Source organism: Sciurus carolinensis, chromosome X, assembly GCF_902686445.1.
Source record: "Sciurus carolinensis chromosome X, mSciCar1.2, whole genome shotgun sequence".
NCBI lineage: Eukaryota > Metazoa > Chordata > Mammalia > Rodentia > Sciuridae > Sciurus > Sciurus carolinensis.
This window is the reverse complement of record NC_062232.1, coordinates 39,494,650-39,509,604: the sequence shown is the minus strand read 5'-3', so window position 1 is coordinate 39,509,604 and position 14,955 is coordinate 39,494,650.

Genomic DNA, 14,955 nt, shown 5'->3' with positions numbered 1-14,955 from the left:
ACTAATGTTCTTGAAGGGCTGTGTTACTTCTCCCAAGAGTGAGACATCATAAAGCAAAGTTCACCATATGCCTGGCCTCTTCGATACCCAGGCATTTTCCTCTTTGTGTCCCTACCATGTTTTGACAAAGTCAGGGAGAATTGACCAAGATGCTGGTACCATGTTGTTTGAATTTTCCAGCCACCAGAATCATGAGCCACACAAACCCCTTTTATTTATAAAGTAGCCAGCCCCAGGCATTTTTTTAAAATTTTGATTTATTTTTATTGTAAACATATGGGATACATGTTGTTTCTGTTTGTACATAGAGTAACAACATAACATTTGCGTAATCACACGTTTACATAGGGTAATGATGTTTGATTCATTCTGTTATTTTTTCCTTCCCCCCCACCCCTCCCACCCCCCTTTTCCCTCTATACAGTCCCTCCTTCCTCCATTCTTGCCCCCCTCACACCCCCCATTATGTGTCATCATCCGCTTATCAGTGAGATTGTTCGCTTTTTGGATTTTTGAGATTGGCTTATCTCACTTAGCATGATATTCTCCAATTTCATCCATTTGCCTGCAAATGCCATAATTTTAATATTCTTTATAGCTGAGTAATATTCCATTGTATATATATACCACAGTTTCTTTATCCACTCATCAATTGAAGGACATCTAGGTTGGTTCCACAGTCTGGCTATTGTGAATTGAGCAGCTATGAACATTGATGTGGCTGTATCTCTGTAGTATGCTGATTTTAAGTCCTTTGGGTATAGGCCAAGGAGTGGGATAACTGGGTCAAATGGTGGTTCCATTCCAAGTTTTCTAAGGAGTCTCCACACTGCTTTCCAGAGTGGCTGCACTAATTTGCAGCCCCACCAGCAATGTATGAGTGTACCTTTTCCCCCACATCCTCTCCAACACCTATTGTTGCTTGTATTCTTGATAATCACCATTCTAATTGGGGTGAGATGGAATCTTAGTGTAGTTTTGATTTGAATTTCTCTTATTACTAAAGATGGTGAACATTTTTTCATATGTTTGTTGATTGCTTGTAGATCTTCTTCTGTGAAGTGTCTGTTCATATCCTTAGTCCATTTGTTGATTGGGTTATTTGTATTCTTGGTGTAGAGTTTTTTGAGTTCTTTATATATTCTGGAAATTAGTGCTCTATCTGAAGTATGAGTGGCAAAGATATTCACCCACTCTGTAGGCTCTCTCTTCACATTACTGATAGTTTCCTTTGCTGAGAGAAAACTATTTAGTTTGAATCTATCCCAGTTATTGATTCTTGCTTTTATTTCTTGTGCTATGGGAGTCCTGTTAAGGAAGTCTGATCCTAAGCCAACAAGTTGAAGATTTGGACCTACTTTTTCTTATGAGAAGAACTTTGATACTAAAGTTTATATGTTGCTAAAACTATTAAGAATTCCACAGAGCCAGGCAGAGTGATGGAGATCTGGAGTCCCAGTTACCCAGGAGGCTGAGACAGGAGGATGGATAGAGCTCAGTAGTTTGGGGCCAGCCTGGGCAACACAGTGAGACTTTTAAAAAAATGTCACAGAAGGGTGAATTTCTCCTAAAAATTTCTGTTTAAAAGTTAGGATTGGGGCTGGGGAGATAGCTCAGTCGGTAAAGTGCTTGCCTTGCATGCACAAGGCCCTGGGTTTGATCCCCAGCACCACAAAAAATAAAAAAATAAAAAATAAAAGTTAGGCTTCCCAGCCAGGCATGGTGGCCCATGCCTGTAATCCCAGCAACTCAAGAGGCTGAGGCAGGAGGACTGTGAGTTCAAAGCCAGCCTCAGTAACTTAGCAAGACCCTAAGCAACTCAGTGAGAACTTGTCTCTAAATAAAATATAAAGAAGGACTGGGATGTGGCTCTGGTTTAGTGCCCCTGAGTTCAGTCCCCAGTACAAAAAACTTAGGACTCCCATGGGCTGGGGTGTAGCTCAGTGGTAGAGCACTTGCCTAGCATGGTGAAGCCTTGGTTCAGTCCCTGGTACTGAAAAAAAAAAAAAGTCCAGGAGCCTAATGTTCCCCTTCAGAATTAGGAAGTGCTATTTCTCATGGGACCTCTATTTTTTTTCTTTTTTGCAGTACTAGGGATTGAACCCAGGGCCTCATGCATGCTAGACAAGTGCTCTACCACTGAGCTACTCCCCCGGGCCTTTTTAATTTTGGATCTTGTCAAGGTGTCCAGGCTGGCCTTGAACTTGTTATCATCCTGTCTCAGCATCCCAAGTTGCTGGGATTACATGTATGAACCAAGCCTGGTTAGACCTTGGACTTTTAAGATCCTTTCTGTAGCCCATCATTACCTAATAACAGTTACACTTTGATTAATGACATGGAGAAGTTCTGAGAAAGTGTGTCATTAAGAGGGGTCATCACTGTGTGAACACCATATGGCGCACTTACACAAACCTAAGTTTATCCTACTACACACCTAAGCTGTATGATGTGTGTGTATGTGTGCGTGCATGTGTATGTGTGTGTGGGGGGGGTAGAATAGCCTATGGTTCCTATAGCCATGGTGAAAAAAAAAATGAGATTAAATTAAGCACCAGGCAAAATATTGCAATCAAAGGAAGCAGTAAACTTGAGATGTCTGAGGCTGCTGCCAATATATAATGTTTTACAGGAATTTTTTTAGCATAAGTAGGCCTACACTCTAAACTAGTGATAAATAATTCAGTATACTATGATAAATACATAAACTGGGAACAGTCATTTATTATCACTAGTAAGCATTATGCACTGTACATAACTGTGTGTCCTATACTTTTATCCAACTGGCAGTGAAGTAGATTCGTTTATACCAGCATCACCAAAAACATGAGTAACACATTGCACTAGGACATTTTGACAGCTGCATTTCTAGGCCATAGGAATTTTTCAGCTCTGTTGTGATCTTCTAGGACCACTGTCATATATGTGGTCTGTCTTTGAAATGTTATGCAGTGTACAACTGTTCTTTATTGCGAATGTTCATCTCTATAGCTCTCTCACTTTTTCATTTTCTTATCTTTCTTTCTTTCATTTTTTTTTAGGTACTGGGGATTGAACCCAGGGGTGCTTAACCACTGAACCACATCCCCAGCCATTTTTATTTTTCTTATTTTGAGACAGGGTCTTGCTAAGTTACCTAGGGTCTCACTAAATTGCTGAAGCTGGCCTCAAACTTGTGATCCTCCTGCTTCAGCCTCCAGAGTCACTGGGATTACAGGTGTGTGCCACCATGCCCAGTATTCCAAGTTATTTTCTATCTTAAACTTTTCAAGGCCCTTAAAATCTGCCAATTGCTAAACATAGATACCTTTACAAAATGTCTCCTAAGGTTCAGGCCCTCTAGTGGCATTATTGAAAGATCTCAATAGAGATTTAGTTATTTATATTGCCCTAACCATTTCTATTTCAGAAAGATACAAATACTTTACTTGGTTATCAAGTATTTCTGTTCAGATTAATCATAAAATTTGTGTCATACAAAAGTATAAGATACAAAACGACTGAGATAAAGAATTATTTTTTGTTTTTTTATTTTGAGTTTTGTTTTGTTTTGGCAATACTGGGTGCTGAATCCAGGGCCTCATACATGCTAGGCAAGTGCTCTACTCCTGAGCTACATCCCCAGCCCTTTTTATTTTGTTTTGAGACAAGGTCTCCCTGTGTTGCCTAGATTGGCATTAAACTTGTTATTCTGCCTCAACCTTCCGACTAACTGGAAATATAGGAGTGCACCACTACACTCAATATGGGATATTAATTCAGATAAAATCTGTACATTTTTAGAGCACTGTTTTTTTTTTACAATCAATGGCTATATTTTCAGTTTTAATCCAACAGTCTTAGTGCCTTAGAATTTGTACAATCTAATAGAAATCTAAGATGAATTAAATAATTTTATCCTTTTATACCTTCATTCAAAAGACACACATTTTATAGTAGACCAAAGTTTTTGTTTTGTTTTTGTACTGGGGATTGAATCCAGGGGTGCTTTGTCACAAAACCACATCCCCAGGCCTTTTTATTTATTTATTTTTTAATTTGAGAAAGAGTCTCACTATGTTGCTTAGGGCCTCACTAAGTTGCTGGGGCTGTCCTCAAAACTGATCCTCCTACCTCAGCCTCCTGAGCTGCTGGGATTACAGACATGTGCCACTCAACCCAGCTTAAAGTTTTGCAACTTGATCTAAATATATATTAGCTGCATATTATATATTTAGGTGTATTTGTTTGTTTTCATTAAGAGAATGAAATATCTGACAGTGGGTAGTTAATAAGAAAAGAGGTCTATTTTGGTTTGTGATTCTGGAGGTTCAGGCTAAGTGGCCACACCTGGTGATGGCCTACCGCTGGCAGATTGCCAGTGTGTCAAATAGCATTATGTGACCAGAGACAGGTAACATGTATCTCTTCTGGCCTCTCTCCATCTTCTTATAACAGCCATGAGTATTCAATCATGGGGGCTCTCTACCTTCATCGCTTAATTGAATCCTAACCCTAAGGTCCTACCTGTAACCACCATACACAGGTTGTTTCCACCTTCTTCATACCTCACAATGGGGATTCAATTTCAACACAAGAAGGCTTGAGAGACACACACAAACTTCATCCAAACCACAGCAATATGCCATTTCAATTTCTTCAATTATGAGTTACCTAAACTACCCCTTTTCCATTGGGTTCTTCATTTTATATTGATTTGCAGTTTTACATTATGGATAAGAATATCTTCATTTTCTCACATTCTTTGGCTTGTCTATTCTAGGTATACTATAATTGGATGAATAAAAATCTCTTAATACAGTACAATAATCACATGTTTATTTAATATGTGCAATGTTGGGTTTTTATTTTGTTTTGTTTTGTGGCACTTGGGATTGAACTCAGGGATACTCTACCACTGAGCTACATGCCTGGTCTTTTTTATTTTGAGCAGGGTCTTATTAAGTCACCCAGGATGGCCTTAAAGTTGTGATTCTCCTGACTCAGCCTCCCAAGTTGTTGATATAAGAGGTATGCACTACTGTCCTCATGTGGGTTTGTTTAAAAAGACATTTCTTACTACAGTCCCAGCTCAGAACATAGTATCATAAAGTATGATGTGTTGGTATGCAGAGTGCTCTGAGCTTAAGGAAATTGAAAAGACCTCAGAAGCAAGATCTTGCTGATCTTCTATTCTCATTTTCTAGCTTCTCTTTTTCTCAAGCAAACCATAAACACTAGAACTCCTCTTCCTCTAACCAAACTGTAAAACCTAGAAATTTTACTCTAACCCTCCTCTTCCTTTCTGTGTAGGAGCTGGCCATAAATTCTCTGATGTACATTATCTAACAGTAGACAGTATCACTCTCATTCCGTAAAGGGCCTGTATCTGGGAGGCAAGAATATTTCATGGAGAAGCCAGGAAGAGTCTGGACAGAGAAGACTTGCTGGGTTTCCCCATTTGGTATATGTATTAGTCAGCTTTCTGTTATGGTGAACAAACAAACAAACAAAAACCTGAGATAATCACATGAAAAAGAGAAAGGTTTACTTTGACTCACAGTTTTGGAAGTTTCAGTCCATGGTCAGTTAGCCTATTGCTTTTGAACCTGTGGCAAGTCAGCACTCATGGGAGGAGCACATGGCAGAGGAAGGCCTCCCTTCTTGGTGGCCAGGAAGCAAAGAAAGAAAGATGAAGGGTCAGGGTCACATTATCTCCTTCAGGCATATGCTCTCCATTTTCTGGAAAACCTCCATCTAGAGCCCACTTCTTAAAGTTTCTACCACATTGTAATAACACCAAGGTAGGAACCAAGCCTTTAATACGTGGCCTTTGGGGGATACTTACAGTCCAAACTATAAACTGGGCATGGTGTTGCGTTTCTATAATCCCAGGTGATCAGGAGACTGAGGCACAAATATTACTAGTTCAAGACCAGCCTGGGCAACTTAGTGAGACCCTGTCTCGAAATAAAATTTTTTAAAAGGGGCTATGAATGTAACTCAGTAACAAAGACCCCCAGTTCAATACCACACACACACACACACACACACACACACATACACACATACACACACACAAATTCAAACTGTAGCAGTTTATTATCATTAGATCATATTCTTTGGTACAATTAAGTTTCTACACAGCTCTCCATTCTTCATTGAACCTAAGCACAAAAACAGAGTTTTCTCTAGGTCACTGTGATTTCAATCCAAAGACTCCTATGTCACATAAGACTTTGATTAAATATATTTATTATCCTTTTCTCTTGTTAGCCTGTCTTCTATTATAGGAGTGTTGTCATGACCCTTATGATGAGTGAGGAAAGGGATCATGTCTTTCTGCCCCGATTTAAGCATTTATTTACTTGGAATCTCTTGCTTTTTTTACTTCTACATTTTATTTTCTTGAAAATAGGATAGTCAAAACAAAAGAACATGCTAACTGTGTAAATTTCTGGGAAATAAAAACGGTAAAAAACTTAGCCAGAATCTCTCTAGTAATCATCATCGTTTACCATTGTGATGTGATTCTTTTTGATATATTTTCCCCTGAGCATTTATATATCTCTTTATCTTTTGAATACATTTTAAAATGAGAATAGGAATCTCAGGGAATAAAAGCTGTAATATAAAATACTTTCATGCTAATTCACATAATGGGAATCTTTTCCTGAGCCACTAGTTATTCTTAGAAACCATTTCTACCGCCTCCATGACTAAAAGGAAGTGCAGACACCATCTGTCCTTAGCAGACCAGCTGGAACTGGAACCTGATAGCCCTGTGGGTGGAGTGTGGGAGGAGAGAAGTCTCCATTCCTGATTTGCTGATTGCTGTCTGCAGTGTCGCCTGTGTATGCCTATGGTTCTGAATAAATAGCCCTCTGCTGGGCTCTGTGCAAAACTCCATCCAGGGAATTTTCTGGAAAGAAACACGCTGTGCAGAAGGCAAAATTCTGAGAGACAAAACAGCCAAGTATTCATTTGAGTTTGTATGCAAGTTGGAAACAGCTTGGAAAATATATTTTGGAAGACATATTTAGCCCATCAAATTAGAAATCTCATTTATCCCTCCTTTTTTGCAATACCTGAGGTGTAAGTTTCTTTTGAAAGTGTATGACGGAAACAGTGTATTTTCATCATCACTCTAGAAAGCAAAATATGTAATTTTCAACATCCATAACTTTGTTATCTTCAGAATCTTAATGAGCTTTTGTGGATTATTTTTTATGGATACTGGGAATTGGACCCGGGTGCACTTTGCCATTGAGCTACATCCACAGCCCATTTTATTTTTTATTTTGAGACAGGGGTCTCCCTGAATTGCCCAGGCAGGACTTGAATTTAGATCCTCCTGCCTCAGCCTTCCTAGCTGCAGGGATTATAGGCATGTGCCACAGCACCAGGCTGAATTATTTTTTCTTTTGTCTTTTGAGGTGCTGGGGTTGGAACCCAGGGCCTCATACATGGAAAGCAAGCACTCTACCACTGAGTCACATCCCTGGTCCCTGGATTTTTGAAATATTAAACTTTGTTATCTACTTAGGGTAGAGTAAAATATGTGCTGTGACTTGGCATATTTATTCTCTGAGTCACTTGTCTCCAGCCACATGTTGGAGCACAGAATGTCATGAACCCATTGGATTGAGGGCTTGAAACACTTGAATAAGAATTTCAAGACAATATTAAAGTTGATGTAGTTTCATTCTTGCTCCTCATATAACCTATTTATTTAAGATATTAGTAAAAGACAAGAGAGTAATAACTAAATACATCACAGTATAGACTTCTATATAATGAGATACTAATACATTCATTAAAAGGAATGCACAAACTTGGGAAAAAGCCATTATTTTATTGCCAAGTGAATAAGTGCTCACTGATCTCATTTTCATTTAAAAAATTATCTTGGTATAAATTTATCTTGGTATCTCACATCTTGCATATAAGGATATACAAACAATATTTATTGGTATAGGGGATTGAATGGGGCAGGGCTATTGAGTCACATCACTAGTTCTTTTTTATGTTTTATTTTGAGACAGGTTCTTGCTAAGTTGTTTAGGGCCTCGCCAAATTGCTGAGTCTGGCCTCAAACTTCCAATCCTCCTGTTTCAGCCTCCTGAGTTGCTGGGATTATAGGCATGCACTACCACCCAGTAACAATTAAATTTTTTAAAATTATTTTTTTTGTTTTTTAAAATTTGAGACAGAGTATCTCTAAGTTGCTAAGGCTGGTCCTGAAGATTTCTCCTGCTATAGCCTCCAGTCACTGGCATTATAGGCCCGCACCACCATGCCTGGCTACAATTAAATTTTGAGTGGGCCTAGTTCAATGATTTCCTTTTTTCATGACTTCTAATTTGTCAATTATAAAAATATTTGCCTTTGTTTTAATACTTTCAAATTATTTTGCTTTACTTTGGATTTTTTTTTTTTTTTTTACATTTAAAGCCTCTACCCAGGTGGAATATTTTTGGTGCAAGAAGTAAGATAAATATCAAGTTTTGTTTTCCTATTTTTCCCCAAGTATTTCCTAGGGTACCCTAGAAATATTTGAAATTTATTTGAATTTCTCAGTAAAATAGTACATCTGGGAAATGGTAAACTTTTAATGGAAGAAAAATTTTAGAACCCTTTAAGTATCTGCGTTTATAAGTGGTGAGATGTGGAAGAAAAGGTCATAGAACAGGCAATTAATCTAATTAGTATCAAAAATAGAATCATGTCAGGACATTACTTGAATAGGTAAAAGGTGCAGCGACTTGACATTCTGACACATGCTATTTTGGTATCAAAAGCTCTCAGTCATCTGGTGCAATGGTACATACCTGTAATCCAGTAACTTGGGAGGCTGAGGCAAGAGCATCAAAAGTTGGAAACTAGGGCTGGGTTTGTGGCTCAGTGGTAGAACACTCGCCTTGTATGTGTGAGGCACTGGGTTCGATTCTCAGCACCACATGTAAGTAAATAAAAATAAAGGTCCATCGGCAACTTAAAAAAAATTAAATAAAGTTTGAAGCCAGTCTAGGCAATTTAGCAAGATAGCGTCTCAAAATAAAAATAAAAAGGGCTGGGGATATAGCTGAGTGATAGAGCACCCTGGGAGTTCAATCCCCAGTACCAAAAAAGAAAAGAAAAGAAAAGAAGAAAAAGAAAGCTCCAAGCAGAAAAAGTCTTTCATTGCCTACTTCTTCATTTGGTAAGAGCCATTTAAAACAATAGTATAACTGGATGTGGTGGCAGGCACCTGTAGCTTCAGCTATTTGGGAGTCTGAGGCAAGAGGATGGCTTGAGCCCAGGAGTTCAAGGCCAGCTTGGGAAACATATCTTGTCTTCATCATTGTGGTCATCATCATTAGATCATCATCATCATCTTCATCTTCATCATAATGCAAGTAAATTTTGCTCTTTGACTTTGAGCCAACACAATGGATGGCAGCTAACTGTAGTGTGTTTACCCACCTCTTGGGTAAAACTATTGGGCAGGAAAATACAGGGGGACAGTTTTGAATCATTACAAAGATTAAGATATTCTTAGATACTTCAACTACATCTACTCATATATGACATTGAGTATATTAACAATAAATCATGTATGTATATATATACACATATATGATGAGGAAATAATCCTTCCTCATTAAATAAATTTTACAGTATTGGAAAATCTCCAGTAAGGGCTGTATAACATAATTAGTACCACACTTGTTTCTTCGTGAGGTTTTATTGGTTTGTTCTTTTGTTTTTACAGTGCTGGGAATTGAACCGAGGGCCTTGCACATGCTAGGCAAGTGCTCTACCACTGAACTATGCTCCCAGCCATGTGGTTTTATTGTGAGGCTGAGAATCTTTATGTGATTATTTGCCCCCTTTTTAATTGCTTGTTTAAATTTCCCCATCTTTTTTCTTAATTATATTTACATTTGGGATACTCTCCTTTCCCTATTATATGCATAAAATATCTTCTCTAAGAATTTCGTTTACTTTTTTTCTTTTTTTGGGCAGTGCTGGGGATTAGAACCCAGGGCCTCTTGCTTGCAAGGCAAACACTCTACCAACTGAGTTCTATCCCCAGTCCTTCACTTACCTTTTGATAGTGTCTTTTGATGAAAAGATTTTGTTTCATTTTGCTTTTAATTTAATTTTAATTTAAAATCAACTTATTTTTTTATAGTGCTAGGGATTAAACCCAGGGCTTCACACATATTAGACAAGTGCTCTACCACTGACAGCCTAGCCCTTTTGGTTTCATTTTAATAGTTTTTATTTGAAACTATGTCAAGCTTACAAAAAGTTGCAATAGTAGTAAAAATGCCTTTTTTTCTGAGTCATTTGAAAGTAAACTGGCAGCTTACTATCCCGTCTTCCTTGAATACTTCAGTTATTTGTTCATGCAGCCCTTCTACTGCATAATCCTATGATGCCTGTAAAATCAAGAAATCCACACGAATACCAGCCACACTCCATTCAAGTTTCCCAGGTGGTCCCACTAGAGTCCAGCATAGCAAAGGATCCAGTTCAGGATTCCATTTAGCCTTCAGCTGGCATCACGTTCGTCTTCCTCAATAGCAAGTGTTCCTGTCTTTCTTGGTCTTTTGTAACCCTTTGGAGATTACAGGGCAGTTTGCAGAATGACCCTCAATTTGGAGATGCCTGGAGCTTCCTCATGATTAGATTCAGGTTATTTATATTTGTCAGAGATGTCACAGAAGCCATGCTGTATCCTCAGCGCATCTGTTCAGGTGGCCTCTAATATCAGCCCGTCCCACTAGCGGTCACTATGGTCACCTGAGGAAAGCAGGTCTGCTAGGCTTCACTACAAAGTTGCTCTTTTTCCTTTGTAATTCACAAGTAGTTTGTGGAGAGGCTTTGAGGTCAGGTAAATATCCTCTTCCTCATCAAATTTTTAATTTAATTATTTATTTATATCGATATGAATTCATGGTCTCCTACTTCATTCTATGAGTTAAATCTCTTATGATTATCATTTTTAATTTTAATTTTGTAATATTATCTTCATTACACAAATTAGAATAAAGATGAAGAATGAATTAATACAAGAAGAAAACGGCACTTTAAATAGTCATACAAATGATTGTACACAATACCATGCATAAATTAGCTGTACCCAGAGCATGGAGAGTGAAATTCTCATGAGTTAAGTCTTCATGCCATGCGACTTCACAGATAACTTGAACATACCAACCTAGCACTTCCGGCTGAGCACTCCTACCTGGGGGAAATAAAAGAATCACTGTGATAACAAAGCCTTCAGTGCTGACTTGTGTCAGGTGCTGCAGTAAGTAATATACATAGATTACTTAGTTAGCCAGGGCTGCAGAACAAGCATGTGGCAAGCAAGATTCTACCCCAGGCCACGTAGCTCTCACCAACACCTCTTGCTTGTTTTTCTCTTCTGTCTCCAGAAGATTCCCTCCTACTCCATCTTATGCTCATCATCCTCTGGTTAGCACTATGAAACCATGATCTAGAGCAGATGCACAGCCATCCTGAGAAAACTGTACATTCATAAAATTTAAAATTTGGAGACTGGGGGTGTAGCTCAGGGGTAAGATTATGTGCTGAGCATGGTTGAGGCCCTGAGTTTAATTCCCAGCACACCCCCCCACAATTACAATTTTTGATTTTGATATCCTGTAGACTTACATGCAACTGTAAGAAATAATACAAAGAGATCCTATTTGACCTTTCCCCAGTTTCTTCCAATAATGACACCTTCCAGAACTGCAGGAAAATGTCACAACCAGGATAATGTCATGGATACAGTCCCCAGGATTTTTCCTGTTGCCCTTATCATAACCATGCTCATTATCCTTACTCCCCATGTCCCTAACCCATGACACAAATCTGTGCTCTGTCTTAGAACTTTGTCATTTCAAGACAGTTATCTAAATGGAAAAATAAGCACATGACCTTTTATGTTTGACTTTTTCCACTCAATTCCTTGGAGATTTTTCCAAGTTGTTGCATGTATCAACATTTTGTTCCTTTGTATTGTTGAGTATATTCCATAGCATAGATGTCCCACAGCTTCCTGATTCACCTGCCGAAGACATGTTGTTTCCAGTTTTTGACTCATTTTTTTTTCCTTTGGTACTTGGGATCGAACTCAGGAGTGCTTAACTACTGAGCCACATCCCCAGACCTTTTTTGTATTTTATTTAGAGATGAGGTCTCACTAAGTTGCTTAGGACCTCACTAAGTTGCTGGGGCTGGCTTTGAACTCACGACTGGTTCTCTTGCCTCAGCCTCCTGAGCCACTGGGATCATAGGCCTGTGATGCCACACCTGGCCACTTCTTGACTCTTAATAAAGCTGCTATGAACTTTCATGTACAGGTTTTAGAGTGAACAGAAGTTTGCATTTCTCTGGGCAATTGCTGGGTTGTATGAAAATTGCCTGCTTAGTTTATAAGAAACTGCCAGAATGTTTTTCAGAAAGTATCATTTTACGTTCCCACGTGCCATGTATAAGTGAGTCAATTTTTCTGCATCCTCATCAGCTTTAAATATTGTCACTACTCTTTATTTTAGATGTTCCAATAGGAATATAGTAATGGCTTATCATGCTTTTAATTAATTATTTTGGTGCTGGGGATGGAACTCAGGGCCTTGTGTATGCTAGGCCAGTGCTCTACCACTGAGCTACACTCCCAGCCCTATTGTGGTTTTAATTTGCATTTCCTCAACGGCTAGTGGTGTTTAATATCTTTTCATGAGCTTTTTTGTCATCTATGTGTCCTGTTCAGTGAATGTCCCTTCATATAGTGCTTATTTCTTTACAGTTGGATTTGAAGAGTTCTTTATATATTCTAGATACTTTTGTTAAATATTAATAGTTTACAAAAAAATTGTAGTTTACAAATATTTTCTTCCAATATGTAGCCTTCCTTTTCATCCTATGAACAAGGTCTTTCACAGAGCAAAAGTTCCTAATCATATGGCATGGTGACTCTCATCTGCAATCCCAGCTACTTAGCAGGCTGATGCAGGAGGAGAGCAAGTTCAGGGTCAGTCTGGCCAACTTTGTGAGACTCTGTCTCAAAATAAAAAAAAAATACAAAACAAAAAAGGGGTAAAGACATAGTGATAGAGTGCCCCTGGTGTCCAATCCCCAATACCACACACACAAAAATATTTTCTTAATTATGAGATTTTTCATTCATGAATTGTGCTTTTGGCTTCCAGTCTATATTCTCTTTGCATAACTGTATTCATCAACTTTTTGTCTCTGTGAGAAGATACCTAAGACAAACAACTTATAAGGAGAAAAAGTTTTATTTTGACTCATGGCCCTGTTGCTATGTGCCTGTGGCAGCACAGTATGTCATAGCAGGAGCATGTGTACAGGAAGACTACCTGATGGCAGCCAGGAAGCAAAGACAGAGGGAAAGGGGCTGAGGTCCAAATATCCTTCAAGGGCACAATCTCAGTGATTTGACTTCCTGCAATTGGGCCCCCTTAAAAGTTCTGTCATTCCCCATAGTTCCACAGACAAGATATAGTGGGCCTTTGAGGAGCACATCCAAACCATAGTGGTAGTGTGTGTGTGTGTGTGTGTATATATATATATATATATATATATATATATATATATATATGAATGATATATATCAGTGCTAGGTAAGCGATCTACCACTGTACCACTGAGCCACAACCCCAGCCCCAAGGGATTTTTTGTTGCAAGAGGAAGGAGTCTGGAGGATGGATTACTCCATCCTGACCAGGACCAGAAGTCCTGTTTGTTGTTTGTTCATTTGTTGATACTGGGAATTGAACCCAGTGGTGTTCTACCACTGAGCTACAACCACAGTCCTTTTTATTTTTAGAGATAGGGCCTGACTATGTTGCCTTGGCTGGCCTCAAACTTGTGATCTTCCTGTCTTAGCCTCCCGAGTCTCTGGGATTACAAGTGTGTACCATGGTACAGGAAAATTCCTGGTATTATTTATTTTGATGCTTGAACTGTCCAGAGTAGGCTCAGGGTGAGGCCCTTCCGGCTGGCTTCTCAATCATTTTGACACGTTTCCATGGTTTTTAGAGTACTTCCTTACTTTCTGGCACAAAATGTTCGAGGCTCATCTTTATCTTCCCCTGTCCCAACCCTGGAATCAGTCATTTCTCTGAAGAGCCCCATATCCTTTGCTAGTATTTAGAAATCATGATGTGGGTTAGCAGATACTCTCTCCATGCCCCTCAGGTAGCAACACAACTTTTCCTAATAGTGTATGAAAGACAAGGTTGGATGCATCTCTAGTAACAGCAAATTCATCTCTGTAGCACCTGTGCGCCTCCAAGGTGGGCTTACACCTGACCAACTGCTGACATAGCTGGAGGGTTTGTGAAAGATCTCAGAGCTGGACCAAGGAGCATCTTGGTCCATGCAAGGCAAGCATAGTTTCTGCCAATGAGCAAGGAGCCAGCTTGTTGGGAGCAGTGACTGAATTAGGGTCCTTGAACTGTCCTGCGACAGAGTTAAGGCCTCTCCTGGGAACTTGCATTAGTTGCTGTGGTGATGCCCTGTTCAACAGGAGGTTCTGTGACAACCACGGAGCTATCAGTTATTGACCTTGAGGTTCAGACACCAGCTGCCCAGGGGTCGAAATTTATGGGCGCAAGGTGATAATCATAATTGGACTGCTCATACTTATGACCTTGATTCTGCTTGTTTTGAAGAAACTATCTCAAAATGACCTTTTTTTTTTTATCTTTTGAGGTACTGGGGATTGAACTCAGGGGCACTCAACCACTGAGCCACATTCCCAGCCCTATTTTGTATTTTATTTAGAGACAGGGTCTCACTGAGTTGCTTAGCACCTTGCTGTTGCTGAGGCTGGCTTTAAGCTTGCGATCCTCCTGCCTCAGCCTCCCAAGCCGCTGGAATTACAGGCTTGTGTCACTATACCCCACTCTCACAATAACTCTTCTAATGATAAAAACCTATGAAATAGAT